At 46.1% G+C, this 16,702-nt stretch overlaps 1 protein-coding gene across 4 annotated transcripts in view; it reads left to right on the forward strand.

The window, feature by feature from the left end:
• The first annotated feature begins 897 nt into the window (after positions 1-897).
• Positions 898-16,702, forward strand: part of LRRC8D (leucine rich repeat containing 8 VRAC subunit D) — a 53,815-nt gene continuing 38,010 nt past the window's right edge. Inside the window, exons 1-2 of one of the 4 annotated variants that reach the window (XM_056355773.1) lie at positions 898-1,176; positions 12,830-12,969. The gene's annotated coding sequence lies outside the window, so the exon portion shown is untranslated. Of the gene's footprint in view, positions 1,177-1,819; positions 1,998-11,393; positions 11,494-12,829; positions 12,970-16,702 lie in introns of those variants that run through there. The other 3 variants (XM_056355775.1, XM_056355776.1, XM_056355777.1) reach the window with 3 other exon arrangements.

Genomic DNA, 16,702 nt, shown 5'->3' on the forward strand with positions numbered 1-16,702 from the left:
TTACAGTCATTTAGACCAGAGAGTCTGATTAAAAATGCATCTGCAAATACAGAGGGGAGATTCTCAGTCTTTAAAGAGCCATAAAGCTGTTTTGAACAAGCACCTAAGGATCATTTCCCATCTCCTCCAGTTCCTAGAAACCATGGGAATGAAGCAAACTGGGAAGAAGACGAGCCAGTATTTTTTTTTTAATTCCATTCTTGATGAAGTTCAATATAGTTTCAGAAGTAACAGGTTACTCAGTGCTAGTTAACCCCGCACACACAACCCAGATCTGGTCACTCGTCCGGTCAGCGTTCAACCAAGGCTTCAGGATATTGGTGCCCTTTCAGTTACAGGAGAAAAAACAAGTTTCCCGTGGATTTTGGAGTGAGGACGGGGTTCAGTTCGGCCCCTTCCCCCGCCTGCGGGGCGGCGGCGGCGGGATGGCCCCGTGCGCTCCCCCCCGGCCGCCGCTGCAGCCGCCTGGAGCTGCCCGCTCCCCCCAGCGGCTCGGGCACACGCAACAGAACTGACTTTTCCTCCCAACACTTTATATCGTTAGAACGCATCACTGGAACGTGTCGCTGTTTTGTTTACCTCACGCACCACACTTCGTTCACCTGCACCAGGAGAAGCGGCCATCGATGGCTTTGCTAGCCTGAGCGCGCCCTGCAGCGTCGGCTGCGCCCTGCAGACACGGCCCGATGCCTCAGGCAACCCCCGCGCGGGGCTTCGCTCGGGCCGCGCAGGCCGCCGTGCCCCGCAGTACCGGGCCGAGCCCCGGTCCAGGCAGCGGCCAGCGGGGCGCGGCGGCCCGCAGGCACCTGAGCGCGGCGGCTGCGCGGGGGGCGAGCGGGCGGGGCCGGCCCGGCCCGGCCCTCACATGCGCGGCGCCGCGGGAGCCATTGGCCGCCGCCGGGCCGCGGGGCCGGCCCTCGCCGGCAGCCGGTGCTGTCCGTGCGCCGAGCCATGCGGGTGCGCGCCGCATACGGAGAGCGCGCTGCAGGGCGCTGCTAGGAGCCGAGCCCGCCCGGCCCGGCCTCCCCCTCCCCTCCGAGCCCGCCGCCGCCCGCATGGCAGCGCCGCGGGAGTGACCGCCCCGGAGAAGGTCTGCGTCCCCGCGGCACGGCACGGCCCGGCGTGGCGCGGCCGGGCGGCTTTCGGGGTCCCTCAGCCCGCGGGGCCGTCCCTGAGGTGAGCCGCGCGCGGGGCCGGCGGGGAGGGGGCGGCATCGACACCGGCCCCGGCCCCCCCGCCTCTCCCCGCGCTCTCCCCGCGCCCTCCGTGGCCCTCGCCTACTGGTTTTTTTTTTCCGCCTTCAAACCGGCCTGGGTCGGTTCGCTCGCTGGCTGCCGGCGCCGGTGTGCCCGGGGCGCCTCCGAGCCTGGGCGCCGCCGCCGGGACCCCCCGCCGTGCTTTCGCCTCGGGGCGCGCACCCCGCGGGCCGTGCCGCCGTGCCCCGTGCCGGGCCGTGCCGGGCGGCGGGGCTGGGAGCACGGCGTGCCGGTGGGAACGCGGCGGAGAAAAGCGAGCCCCGTCCCGGGGCCGGCGGTGCGAGCTCCGGGCGGGTGGCGCCAGCCGGGTGCCCTTTGTGTGGGGCCAACCGTGCCGGGGGCTGCAACGCGCGGGTTCAAGGGGCCTAAACCTGTCAATAGAACCCATCCCGGGGGCAACGCCAGCCCTTGCCGGAGGATCGCCCCTGGCTTCCCGAGGCACGTATCCTCCCAGCTCCCCAGTACGTGGCCATATCGACTCCTGCTCCTTGAGGATCCCCGAGCCTGGCACGGCAGCTCCTCTGTCTTGCAACCTCCGTTCCCCCCCGCCCCGTCCCCGTTACAAGTGCCGCCACTGCTGTTAAACAAACACCAATTCAGGCACAGAAAGCTTGTGACTTGCCCAGCATCCTTCAGGGAAGCTGGTCTGCGGTCGGGGGGATGCAGGCTGTGGGTTTCCAGCACGCCAGCAGCCCGTGGCAGTTTCTTCTCTGGATGCTCCCAGTGTGTAAGAGCCATGAGGTAGGTTACTCAGACTTGAAAATGGAGGACGGTAGTGGTAACCACCCTGTTGTTTGGTGGAATAATTCTCAGCAGTACTTCCTGTAATGGTGGTGCTGAAAGTGATGTTTTACTTGGTTTAGCTGCTGGTGCAGAGAGCAAAACATCTCCGGTACTAGCTTTGGGGTACCTGCTACTCATAAGCATTGTCAGTTACAGCTTTTTTTCTAATAGCCTAGAGAAGTATTTTGATTTTTTTCAGCATTATGTCTGTCAGCCATGGTAGGGAAGGATCATCTTTTCTCCTCTAAAACTGAAGGTGGAGAATGGCTATGCCCTCTTGTTTGGAAGAGCGGGCTTTAGGATGTGAGAAATTTGCAGGAACAGCACTGAGATTTTGATCCCGCAGCTCTGAGCTATTAAAAAAGCACTCTCATCCCAGATGGGGTGGCTAAATTCCTTTCTCTGTGCCTTTTTTTTAAATTTTTTTCCCCCTTTCTTCCTCCTCAGTCTTCCTGGTGGCAGAGGAAACCCCTTTTCTTCAAACTTAGGGTAAGGATTGGTGGTATAGAAGGCTAGTGTTACGTTATTTGCTCTTGATTGCCATCTTAAATTAATTCACCAAGGCTTGCTCAGAGGTCAGGATCCTACTCATTCTTTGTGATTTACAAATCCCCTATAAACCTTTTATTGTTAGCTGAAACTGATTTATAAGGTCCTGACCTAGGAATATGCTACTCTGGCTATGTTTTTTTGTGCTGTACACCATTTTCTTCCGTGTTTCTGAGCAAGCATTGCCTTTATAATAAACTCATTTGTTGCTTTGCCTGTGTCTTGCTCGACGTGGAAAACACTAGTCTGTTATGTCTGCTGTATCTGTTTTGCACATAATAAGCAGGGAATATTTAAATATAGATACTGTTATTTGCAGTCAAGATGACTTTGATAAAGATCCAAAGTTTACAAAGGCTATGTGAGGTAACAGGGGGAAGGGAGCAGCATTAAGCAGTAATTTATTTTGTAAGATCCAGGTGTGGGCAATAGACATCTGCTCCAGTCCTGACACCTTTGAGGGGACAGTAGTCTGTCCAGTGTGTTCAGACCTGGAGGAGGCATTGTAAAGCAGCAGCACCAACGGGGAAAGTCTGCGTGCAGCCGTCACGGGAAGGTAATTATTAATAGGAACAAACCAGTACAATAATGATGCGAAGAGAGCGAAAGCATTTAGGTGCTTGCTGTGGAAAGATTAACTAGTGTATGTTGTGCTAACACATAACTGCACATGTAAAATACAGTTCTTGTATTCTGGTTCTATAGCCCAGTATTCCTGTTGCCTCAGACGAGCCCCTTTCTCTTCTGTAGCCGTAGGTAGGTGGTGGTATGGAGATGTCACAACTGTATGTTGTGTGTGGACAGCTTTCTTGATTGCGTGTGCCTGGAGAGTGAGAAAAAAGCGAATGTTGTGGGTGATATGGCTGCAATAGGTCCTGCCAGTGACAGGAGGGTTATAAAATAAAGGCTAGTGAAGAAAAGGTTGTGTATGTCCCTGTGGTCAAAAGCACTTGTGACCATGTGTGTTGTGGCTTGGTGCAGTTTTATAAGAAGTAACTGTACTGAAATTTCCTGCCTTGAAGTTAGTTCTTCTAATTTCTCCAAGTCTTCCTGTTCCTTTTGTGTATTGAGGTCCCATTCAAAATCTGTTGAAGCCAGTCAGTGGGAGTAAGTGGATTTTGAACTGGGGGTCCTGTACCACTGGCTGAGTTTCTTTTCCTCCTTGTGTTCTCGATGCCACTGGCCACTGTGTCGGTTCCTCCTTTTGCTGCATACCAGTGGGTTGGCTTGGGACATCTGGCGGGCAGAGCACTGACTCAGTCCTCAGCCCAAGGTCTCCTTTGCTTTCTTCTCCACCTCTAAGAGCCAGAGGGGAGTTTTGATGCCGTGACATGGACGCTGTGATCACTGAGGATGAATTAGTCGTGAGGCTTAAAGCATTTAATCGGTGTGGGGCAGCTTTACTGAGAAGTAGCTTGAGTCACAAATGGTGTCATGGGGGAATGCAGTGAACTAGCTTGTCAACTAGATGTAAACAAAAGGGAGTTCCGGTGTTAGTATTTTACCAAATAATGAACTCTGAAGGTTTTTCATTTCTTTTCAAAAAAACAATCCGTATCTTCCAGTTAATTCATAATTGTTGTAGATCCCTAAATATTTATAAAACACAACTAGCAGTATTTATGTTATACCCAAATGTTAACATATAAAGTGGAACGAACCAAACGTGCTATTTCAGTTTCTGCTGTTTAAATGTCCCCATTTCTTGCTTAGCACTGAAACAAGACTACACAATTCTCCTTTTGTTTTTTTTCTCTCTTTTCTTTCTGTTTTATTTATTCATTTATTGTCTCTTGTGGTGGGAAGATTATATCGTAGAAAAAAAAGCTATTGATGTATTAAGGAAAATGGCAATAATTTTCCCCAGAAACCTTACATTTAGATAAAGGCTTGTCTGTGCTTTTGCATAACTGACATTTTAAACATCTTTTTATAACAAGCAGTGAAAAGTCTGTGGACTTCACCATGCAAAGACTTGTGCACATGACTAATTTTCCACACATGTATAGGCTCATGAGGACAACGCATGCATGCATGAGGCTCTCTGGGGTCATGGTAAAAGTGCTTGAACTTGAAAGTTTATTCTTGGCTGTGATACTGAGGTTCTGTGGGCCTACGCTTGTAAGTATTTGCCAGACAAGGGCTGAAATACAGAGAAGGATGTTTGTCAAATGCAGTTTTCTAGCAGGTACCAGCGTTATATTTGTAAAACTGATTGTAATTAGTGTTTCAAAGCTACTCTGTACCTCTTGCCTTGAGAACACTTTGAGCTATGTGTTTTCAAAGTCTGACTTGCTTGTGTTGGGGATGGGTTTGGCTCAAGATCTTTTGGTCTAAGCAAATTGAGTGCAATTTTCTTTTAACCATATAACAAAGAATAGGTATTGATTGCTTGCCAAACAATTTTTCCCCTCAGAGATTCCAAAAAAAATTTAGGGAAGAACAAAGCCAGTATTTCTAGTGTTTAACTTCTTGAGAATCATCTTGAGTTTTGGCATGTTAAAAGGGAAAGTGCGTCACAAGTCAAGTTGGCATTTTCTAATACCATCAGTAATACTCATTTCCACATCATTAATTTTAACTGACACTGCTTCAGCCTTTCTCTTGCCACAAATTTCTTTTTAATTAAAAGAATTGAAGCTCTTTTCACTTATTTCTATATCCTGCTCAGCTTTATTCTTCCAGTCTTGCCAGAACTGGTTCCTGTCTCCCTTCAGGAAATGAGATAGGAAGAGAAGCTCAAAGAAATACCTTCCCTTTTCTTCTTCCTCTTCTGCAAGTATAAATCAGGATATGAAAACACAGTTGTTTGTGTAGTCTCAAAACTGTTGCTACCTGTAATTTTCCTTCTTTCCACTTGAGCTTTTTCCTCAGAAGTGATTTATTCTAAGACTGAAGTAGTTGTGATATTCCAGACTTCAGAAACAATCATGATGTAACATACAGCTACTCTTAGGGGAGGAGGAAAGTTATTTGTTCCTTAATTTTTTTTTTTCTTTCAGAGACCCTTTTCTTGGTGAAGGTAACTGATGAAGCAGCAGTAAAACCAACCAGGTTGAAAGCATGTGGCAGCCAGCAGTGGGTGAGGGTAGCCATTACCTTATTCACAGTGGTCCTGCATTTTGTATTATGTATGCAAAATATATATATATCTAAATAGAAAAAGAAATGCTCTGATTTTTGTGATCTGCCTTGCTCCTTGTTAGTGTTAAAAAAAGAATCTTCTCTGTATGTGGTCTTTTAATTAAAAGTTAGGCATCTCAGGTGTTCTGTCTTATGAAGCTCTCCTTTGAAGACTAGGAAAATGCCATCAATGGAAGATTTCTCAGACCCAAGGGGTAGGCATGACTGCTGCTGTTGCTACCTTTTCCTATCAAACATCTCTTCAAACTGTTTGCTGTGCATTTAAATGTGAAAAAATGGCACTATTCCAAAAACTGGAGTTTTAAAATCCCTTTCTATTCACTTGCTCAGGATTTTTCTGTCTTGAGTCACATCTCCTGATGTTTTCCCCTGTATATTGAGACCATAGGTGGGGCCACCTAAATACAGGTGTCTATTGCAGGATGTCTTATCTGCAGTACTTGCATGGAGCTGGTAAATGGAATCATAGAATCATATTGGTTGGAAAAGGCCTTTAAGATCATCAAGTCCAACCATAAATGGAGACCTACAACAAATGTCCTGAAGCATCTGCTGGAGACCCGCGATGCTCCAGATGGACCCCTTCCCTAGATCCATTATGTAAAGATATACACACAGAAAGGAAAAAATCAGACACAAAGGCTCTTTATAGCCCTCGCAGTGAAGCAGCGAGGCAGGCTGCTACCCGCCCCCGTGCAACCTAATGGCTGCAGAGCCACAGCCAAGATACAGGGTGGTGGTTTCCCGCTACCCCCCCACTCCCTCCTTGGACTTCATTCTTTACAAGTCAGCACTGGGATAAGTTTCTCTAAAAAAGGTGTTCTTGATCGCCCTTGGGTTCTACAGAAGCCAAGGCTGCTGCACCTCTAGTGTTTTTAAGTGTGGCCAATGCCACAGATACCAACATGCCCGCTAAAAGCAGCATTGTTTGTTTTTTTTTTGGGTGGACTTTGTTTGAAGCACTTTTCTTGCTGCAGTGATCTTCCAACTTGGGATTATAGTTTTAAGGAGAAAACAAGTGCATAGGATGTGTGTATGAATATGATGTCTGAATAGCTATCTGTTCTTCAGCCATTGTTAGGTACTTTCAGCTGGTGTGAGAACTTGTACAAAGAACACCCACGCCTGGAATAACCCTAGTGCAGGCGTGCTGAAGCTGTGTGTGCTAGAGATGGAGGCAGTTCTGTAATTTTGCAGTACCTTAAGGTCAAAAGAAAAGCTGGTAAACGCAGGGAGATCTTTCATCTAGCTTGATATGTGCACACGCAAAGTTGATTTTATTTTGTGAGCAAAAACTATAGTTTATCAGTCTTAAATGCAGTGATTAAAAAACCCCAAGCTTATACAACGCTAATTTGCTAATCATTGAAAATAGCCTTTCGGTTGAAAAGCTGCTTCTGCGAATATTAATATTTTAGACAGAAGTATTATGTAATAGACATTTTGTCGCCTTTGCAGTCCTGCACAGAGGAACACATTGTTAAGCTGATGTCATTTGGATTGTTCAATATAAATTTGTCCACTAAACCAATGCAAATGTCAGTGAATGATTAAAAAAAAAAGTCCATCTTGCATATTTGCACATAGTGGTTTGTGTACAGATTGTGGAAAGGGAGGATAGGAATTATTTTGGTCTGATAGTCTCTGTATTAAAATTTGAGTGAGAAGTGTGCAAGGTAGTGAACTAGCTTGCTTTGTTTTCAAGTACTGCTATGGTCACAAATGCTTTCCACATGCATTAGCAATTGCCTTCATCAAAAATGCACGGAGGAACCAGACTTCACGCTTAATCTGACTGGTGTTTAAAAATACAAACTGAGAAGCCTATATGCAGGGTTCCTCTCAATGGCTGCCATCCAGAAACTTTAATGTACTTGCTTTCTGTCTAATTAAATTAAGAAATAAAGCCTAAACTACCTAGCTTAGAGGAGGAACTGACAAAAGAGGAATGAAACTTTTTATGCACTTGAGTTTTTTTAAAGTAACATTTGCTGGTTTATAACCCATACTAAATTTCTTCACTGTTTTACCTCCTTAGCATTGTTAGCAGGCAGAAGGGGAAGACTGTGCTTGATAGTTTGGGTCCTCTCCTTTTCTGTCCTTCTGACAAAAAATCTGTTGACTCTTGAAATGAGGAAGTGGAGGAATGCAGATACACAAATGCTTGTTGGTGCAGCAGGAATTGTGACCTTGGTCAGTGCTAGTGCCCCCATGGAACGCGGGTAGGAAAGTGTCTAACAGGAGAACGATGGGAGAAGAGTGGTTCTTGGAAAAAAAGAGTGGACCAAGAATGAGACAGAATTGTACTAATAATAAATCAGGAAAATGAAAAATGCAGTGGTTTGGACAAGACTCTTATTTCCAGTGGTTAAAATTTGTGGTTACGCTTTGTTTATTTTTACTGTGATTTGATTTAGGATGTACCTAGATTGAAAGGTGAATTTAAGAGTGTCCTTGTTAGCATCAATCAGTCTAATCAAAACAGATTTTAAAGAAAGAAACTGCTGGGGCCAGAGTTACAGGAGAACAAAAGTAGTAAAGCAGGTAGGAAAGCCAGAAAATAAAAACGAGAGGCATGCGAAAATACAAAAGAAAATAGTAACACTGTGGCAAAGAAAAGGAGTTAACAAAACCATTGAGATAAGTGTGAATGTGTATAAAATAAAATCTTAAAACTCGAAGTTGTATGTGCTCTGCATGTGGAAAGTGTATGAAACTTGTTAGTTTGATGGAGGGAGTCTCATCTCCAGAAACAAGATTTTCATGCTCACAGCGGAATGGCAAGGTTCTCCCAGTTTGCAATCAGCTTGAAAGCATGTTGCAGAGGAATACGCATGTCCACGCAGGGATCTGTATTAATTACAGTAAATTTAATGAGCACCTATAAACTTACTTGTTGCATTGGTGCAGGCCTGGTTTTGGTCGAATAGTTTTGCACCTGTCTGATTTGTGTTGTAAAATCGTGGTCTGTCCACGTGCACAGTGGCCCAGAGCACCCGGTCACAACCAGTGTGCAGCTGGTCAGTGTGAGGGGCATGCGGTGCTCCTCCTCTGCTGTTCCTTTTGTGAATGAAGAGAGGATGGCAGCCCTCCGTGCTCTGATTGCTGCTGATTTGTCATCTCATCTTCAGTGTCTGGTCATTTACCCGCTTGCTGCCTGAACTGGTAAGATCTTGGACCTGGCTTGCTGTTTGCTAAAGAGCGTAATACCAGAGCTACCACCAGCAGCCCCCTCTCTTGTTGCCTGCAGATCAGACAGTGGATTACCTGTAGCGCTGGGGGATTTTGCCTGCTTGCCCAGCAAGGTTTGATTCGTTAATGTCTTGGTTATATTCCTGCCTTCTGCAACAGAAGACAGAAAGCAGGGAGAAGATTGCATGCAGCCCCTGGCTCATGGAGAGGGCAAGAGGAGGTGGCCACGAAGAGAAAGAAAGAATCACAGGGGGCCCCTGAAATAAAAGGGGTGTTGAGTGACATGTGGAAAGCTGCAGCAAGGCCCCAGTATGGACAATGAACTCTGCAGGGAGCAGCAGTGGGATCCTGTAGGCGCCCATAGTGTAGGAGCAATGCCTAAGGTGCTTTCCAAAGGGAGTGTGGTTTCAAGACCAGCTGGAGCAAATCTGAGCTTGCACTACTGTTGAAAGTGGAGGTCCTGCCCACCTGCCTCTACCTTGGTCAGGCAGGATGCTTCCCCCAGGCACACACCAGGGGAGAGAGTTGGAGTGTTTAGCAGCAGGGTGGCTATAAAGCAGCTTAAGCAGGTTGCAAAACCTCACTCGGAGATAGCAACAAAATCTGGTATTTATCTGGTTAGGTTACATGCTGCTTTGGACAATACTTTTACAGTAGGTTTCTGTGCTGGTTTTGGTGTTTCTTTTTTCTTTTGATGGCATGACTTTTTTGCTGTGTGGTGGTTTGTTGTTTTTCTTATGCAGCAGCAAGGGAGGAAGATGGCACTTCAAAGTGATTGTCAAATGTCTGCTGTTGGCTGGGTACTTGGAGATACGTTTAGAACCCAAATTACTCAGTTGTGCTGAAATTAAACCTCTAATGTCTGGAACTGCTTCACTTATTTTATTAGCTGAAGGTTTTTCCCCCAGGTTCTCTACTTCCCCAAAATACTGTCATTTCCCTCCTCTTTCTTTACAGAATTCATAATAATTTGCTCTATAAGTGCATCATCTGATTTTTTCACTCTGTTAGGAACATTTGTTTCTGTTAAATGCAACCTCTGTTAAGTGCAACAGAAGTGGTGTTTTCCGTAGTGGAAAAGATGTTTGATCAAGTGACTGTACAAATGAAGGCTGCCACATGTAGGTCTACAGTATATAGGACGTGGCATTTGGAGGTTGCACGTGTTATGCCTGAAGTGCCAAGTGCCTGGCTGTGATTCAGGTAAAATTGGCAGTGGGTGATGCCAATACCCTGGTGTAAATGGGGTGTAAGTCTTTCCCTATGCTGAAAGGACCTGGAAGAAAAAAAGAGAGGATTAAAGGGAATGAGTGCCAGAGGGGAACTAGGTTATAAGAGAAGTGGTACATGTCTAACCTTCATACCCACTGTTCCACATACTGACTCTGTAACAATGGGTGCGTATTCTTGTATCAGAGCAGATGTTTCTGTAAGTAAGACATTGCTTTGTTTTAATAAATTGATGTTGTCACTTCAAAATGGGAGAGGGAGTTGAAGGAGGAAGCATAAAGTGAGAATTTTTCAAATGAGATTTGGAATAACATCCAGGAGGATTTCTGTGGCAATAACTGTGGGGAAGATTCCTTCACTGGTCTTGGCTCTGCCCAAGCATGTACTTATGCGCTGATATGATTTATATGAGAATTTCTGCCTTAGGTAGTTGTTAGGTTTGTTGGGTTTTGTATTTTGTTTTGGTTGTTTTTTTAACCAAAGTCTTATGAGTGTGCTTTGTCATTTGTTCCTTCCACCTCTCCTCCAGGTATGATCCAACTCATGCTCAGTCTGTTCTGGTAAGGGGAGGGTGGTGGTGATGGATGTCAGCAGTCTTTCAGATTGTGATACAACTCATTGAAGACAAGCTGTCCTGTTCTTCCATGCCTTCCCAAGTGTGGTGGTGGTGCTTTTCCTTAAGCACTGATGCATTTTCAAAAAATGCAGCCCTCCTACTTTGGAGATGGATGCTGCCTTTGCCTTCTGTTTTCAAAAACTGTTCGTTGCCTTTGGCGTGGCTGCTGAGAAGGGGTTGGAGGGCATGGCAAGCTTTGCTTAGGCCGTTCTTATGTGGGTCTCTGACCTTGTGAAAAAAGGTTACAGAAACAGCCAAGGTGAATGGCCCTGTGGCTGTGAGAGCACATTCAGTCAGAGCTCAAAGTATGATCCAAAGGTCTGTTCTGAAACCTGCTTGCAATAGACCTTTGTAAAGTATCTAGTCAGAGATTTTTTTTTTTTCCCTCTGCGTGTTTAAAAACCAACAGTCTCTGAAAACTCCAGTTCTGGTGATGTATGCTGCAAAAAGGGATTTAGTTCTCCCAAGACCACTTGACCACCCTGACCCCTTTGAAGGAGGAAATTATTTAAGATGCATATTTTATCTGTGTATTTGGCAGTGCCTTCCCCATCTCCTTTATCCTGGATCTTTACTGCTAAGAAGAAACCTGGAACAGCAGGTTCCTGCTGACCTTTAAAATGCTCTCAGTGGAAAGCATGACACAGGGCTTGTTCCTGTGGGTTTCTGAGTGCCAGTGGGTGCCAACCCTGAAAAGGCTTTGGAAAATAAGTTAAGAGGGACGTATGTGCTGGTGGTGGGGTGCTGGTGCTTGATTGATATTTTTTTTATTATTATTATTTTTATTTTTTATTTTGCTGCGGTGGTTTGGGAGCAGCTCAGGTGAGTGAGTGCACTGTGCTTGGTGCTGTGCACAGACCTTTTGGCAGAGCAGCTCACTGCTGCAGCCACTGCTGGTGTGGAGGCAAGGGGCTGGGGGCTGATGGCTGAAGCAGGGGATGCAGCTCGTTGTCCCTGCCTTTGAGCCCTGGCTGTGGAGTGTCCCCCACACTGAAGGGCAGCCCTGGTTCCTGGTGAGGTGCTGCTGCCAGCCAGGCTGGGGCTTGCCAGCCTTATAGCGAGTGCCCTGCTGTGCTGGCGTTTGCAGCCTGGCAGCAGTGTGCGGTGGCTGGCGGTGCTAGGAAGGGCTTGGGCACACAGCAGCGGTGCTTGGGGCGCAGCCAGGGCAGGAGAGGCATGAAAAGGGCAGCAAGGCAATGGTGGCCAGCCTGCTGCACACGGAGAGTCGTGCAGAGTTGTGCCTGTTGCTAGGGGACTTGTTTCAGTTAGGAAACAGCATCAGTCTACGTAGCAACTTTCTTGGTGTTTGTTGATTGGAGGCAATTACTGTAAAATGCTTGATTTATAACGAGGCATACTTAATAAGCAGCAAACTAAAATAAATACTCATGAACTACCTGCTGGAGTCTGGCTGTTCATTTTGCTGAGTTGTTGCTTTCCATCTGCAGGCTCTGCTCTGCCCTGGAGCCTCTGCGTCACTTAAGTTGAAGGTAGCGGTGCTGGGATCTTGGCTGGTGGAACTGTTGAGCTGAAGGAGGAGGGAGGAGAGTCCTGGTTCTTCTCCATTTTGTTCATGCCAGCAATAGAGGTGTTTTTTTCCGGGCAGCTCATTGATTCAGAGTGGGCTGCTTGCCTGGCATACTGCTGTAATGCAGCAGTTCGAGTGTGATCAAAGCGGTTGCATGGAGCATACACAGTGTGCAGCTACCACATCATTGGGGTCTTGTCTGGCTTTTGTGGTGGTGTAGAGAAGTGGCAGTGTAGAAATAGCAGTGCTATTGGTTAAGTTTGGATGAGCCGATGTATTTAAGAATATATGTGGGAAATAGCAAATGGCTAGTTTGAGGGATCTCCACCCTTCAAGAATAGGACACCTCAGAGTATTTCTGAAATTACAAATCTAAGGGTACACTCGGCCTTCCCCAGAGATAAGGTGCTGGTGGCAAAAGAATGACTAACGTTCTGCTTCCGTGTTGCAGACTGCCGTTTCTCTTGACGCCCCACTAGCATCAACACTATTTTTGGCCACTTTGATTCACAGAAGTTTGTTTTTATGCAGGAAGAGTCCGTGGTGCTTGTCAAAATGAGAAAGTGACTGTCAGCGCCTGGCTTGGTATTCCTGTCACTGGAGCCTCCTGGAACCAGCGCTCAGCCCAGGTGAAGCCAGAGGAGGAAGGAGGAAAAGCACAGCCTGATCAGGTACTGAGCCAGGAATGGGAAAAGCTGTCTGATGCTGAGTTGAAGTTGTGGATGATCCTTAGTTATAAAAATAGAGTTCCGTTCCTTAAAAAATTTTGTTAAACATGCGTGATACGGTGGTGGCCCAGTAATGACAACCATGTAACCTGTGGACCTGGCATTGGGTGTGTGTTATATCACAGAGTGGCTGGGGTTGGAAAGGACCTCTGGAGATAATATAGTCCACCCCCCCTGCTAAAGCTGGTTCACCTGGAGCAGGTTGCACAAGCTTGAGTTCTGTAACAGACCTGAGGTAAACATAAACAAATACAACTTTATGTTTTCAGAGGTATTTTGATTTACACATCTAACGTGCAGTACAGCTCAGTATGTGTTTGCCAATACCTGTAGCCAGGCTCCATGTGAGTTGGAAAGAAGGGACTAGGAATACTCTTAACACATTTGAATGCTGAAGAGCAGTTTGGTGTCTGGAGGTTAAACTCTTCCGTCAGCCTCATTCTTTGTTCTAACAGGCAGATATAAGCACCCGCTTTCGAGGAGCCCAATGTTCTGTGGCAACCATAGAACACAGAAAGGTAGCAGTCTGATGGGTTTTAAGACATAACCAACTATCAGCTTGCTAGTTGTGTTTTTATTTCCTTGGATTCCCATAACTGTTCCCGGAAACTGGTATTTGTTCTTGCGTTCAAGTCTTTCAGGTTGTCATACTTAAGAAGACTTACTTAGGTTCATCTTGTTGTATGAAGACAGTCAGAGTAGTTCAAGGCTTTGGTTTATTGTATTCAATTTATTTTTTTCTTACCTAACTGTACTTCGCAGTTTATGTGGAGCTTCTGCTCTGAGGACCATGTTTTGAAACAACTTTACTTTTTTTTTATGCACCTTCAGAGATTCCTTAAGAACAGGGCTGCTACATATGTATGCTCATATAATGCTGGGATGGTAGTGGCCTGCAATTCACTTCTAGAGGGAAGAGTTTTTTGAAGAGGCATGATGTTTTTCACCTTGAGTGATGCTTTTTCTCCAGAAATAGCAGCATCTGTCCCTTAGACTGTCTGAATTCATTTGTCACATTTGTATGTTATTTATTCACCCAGGTGGGAACAGTGGGGGTTTGTTTAGATGAACTGTTAAGAAAATTATTCTTAATGTTCTAGGGGTAATTTCCAGCTCTGTCTGATTTTATCTTCTCTTGTGTGGTGGAAAAATGGAAGTATTTTTCTAGCATGCATTGGGAATCCTTCACTTCTTTGTCTTGGGAAATAAGGATCAGCATTTATTTGATTCAACAACCAGCTTCCTGCTTCCCAAGGAAGAGATAGTGGCTCATTTGCCTGCAAACATCCCTCCTGTGGAGAGTCTTTGTTGGGGAGTTAGAGGAAAGCTAACAGCTACTAGTGAGATAGCTGCATAGCAGGATGAAGAGGGATTATTGAAGCATTACTAGGAAATTCATGGCTGTGTGCAAGACCTTACATACTCCCCAGACAAGCTGACCTAAATTCTGCAGCCAGGCCTTACTGGTTTCTGCATTGATGTGATGTGGCAGGCTAGATAACCTGCAGCAGATCTGATTTAAAAAAAGAAAAACAAAGAAAAAAAAGGAAAAGAAGAGGTCAGAGAAGATTTATATTTGAGTAGAAACACGAACAGGGCAGTCTGTATTAACTGTACTGAATCTAAGTCACACTTCTCTATTCTTGAGTACTTTCCATGTAGTCAGGATGAGTCTGCATTATAAGGATGCTCATTAGGAAGAGTAGAGAGGTTGTTTACTCCTAGATGGGGAAATACCTGGATGGTTTTGTTCATTAAGAGGCTTTTACAGATGGTTTGGGGTTGAGATAGGTTTTAGCAAATGGTGATACGTATCTTATCAATAGTGAAGCAGTTAACCCAACTGACACTTAGTCACCTCTTGAGGGGAAATAGGATTAGCATCTACTTGACATAAATGGAACGGCTTGCACTTATGCTTTCAGGCAGTCTGTTTCTCAAGATTGTGCATGACACACAAAACATGACACAAAAATCCAAACAGAAAATGAAATGCAACGTCTATCAAAATAAATTGGTCGGTCTGACCTGTGTGCAGGATTTTACTGCTGTTACTTCTTGTAGCAGGATTGTGACTTTGCAGTTTAGTTTCTGCTGGCACAGACCTGGTGTGATGGCAGTTACTGCTTCCTCCCTTTTTCTGTAGACGTAAGCTAGACTGATGCAACCTCTCCTTTGCCTTCACCCCTCCCGCGTGCATGCTGTCGTTACCCGGTCTCACCACTTCCTCCTGAGGTGCCCCTACAGCTACGAGAGGAATTTTTCTGCTGGTGCTGCTTAAACTGGGTCCTATGAAAGGAGCGGTTTGTGCAGGCAGAAGAATTTTGCAGCCACTGGAAGGGCTTCTGCAGTAAGGTTTTTGCTGGCATGAGAGTAATCTTGGCTGATACAGCTAAATCAGCAAAATGTTAAAGTGTGGCTAGGGGCTTTTCTGTGCAAGTGTTCTGGTCTGGTTACTGTGATGGAGTGCATATGTGTGTGTATATATATAAAATATATTTGTGTCTGGAAACCTCTTTTGTGGGAGCATAAGCTTTCAGGTCTTTTGAATTTTCTTAGAGGAATTTCTGCAGCTGCAGAATCCTGTAGCACCAGGGGAAATAGCGATATCCTCAAACATAGCTGGTTTGTTTTGGATCACATTTCACTGATGTGCTTTAGATTTGTTTTAAGAACAACTTGTCTATATAAGCTGTTTGTTTACTCTATGCACATAATAAGCAGCAATACCGACCTTCTTCTAGAAGTAATGAAGGGACCCAAGGAAGGTGGATTTGCTTGATTATTTTCTTTAAATTTCTTGTGCCCTGCTTTATCGGCATTTCAGCATGTAGTTCCTCTGTGTGGTATAAGGCAGCGTTCATTCTCCAGAGGCAGGTGAGTCTGACAGATTCACTTGCTATGCATCAGCTCCCTCTGTGAGTTAATTACAAAAATGTATCAATACCAGACTTAATGTTGGGAGGTAACCTGTCGGCTTGTTCTGATCTGTTAATGGAGTGAGTGCCACGTGTAGCTTGTGCCAATGGTCCTTTGTATTTTATGTGTTTGAGCTGTGTGAGCTTGTGGCAGAGGTGGAGGATGAGGCCAGGAGTAGCTCACTTAAGAAAATAAAATCGTCTTTTAACAAAATCAATTTTTGACCAATGGCTACCAAAGGGCAGACAAAAGATGGATGTCCTGAAGTGCTGTGTGTTTCCAAGCATCCTTCAGCCTCTGGGGGAGGGGGTGCCCTTCCCAGATGTGTTGCAAACGGCAGGCTTTCCTGGACATTCGCCTACAGGTTGACTTCTAACCCAACACTGAGGTACGCCCCCCGCAGGTCTGGGTGTGCACGTAGTGAGTTGTGTTGGTGTTGGTGCGGCCGTGGTTGGCACAGTGTTGGCAGCAAGGGCTGGCAGGGAGGGCAGCACTGCCCTGCGCTGGTCCAGCTCCCCAGCCCACCTGAGGGACCTGCCGTGTGCCATAGGGAGCAGTGGGACCCTGCAGGGACTGGGACCAGTGGGGGAAGCACCACAGGCCAGCCCCGTTGCTGCCCCGCTGGGACTGGGTACAGCGAGGGGATTGGAGAGCAAGGGCTGTTTCCCCTGTGGGTGTGTTTCTGTGCCAGAAACAGCAGTTAGAAGTTTATTAATTGGCAAGTTAACTTTATTTAAATTCCCCACGAAACTGATAA

This window comes from Falco biarmicus, chromosome 11 (genome assembly GCF_023638135.1).
Source record: "Falco biarmicus isolate bFalBia1 chromosome 11, bFalBia1.pri, whole genome shotgun sequence".
In the NCBI taxonomy this organism is placed as follows: domain Eukaryota; kingdom Metazoa; phylum Chordata; class Aves; order Falconiformes; family Falconidae; genus Falco; species Falco biarmicus.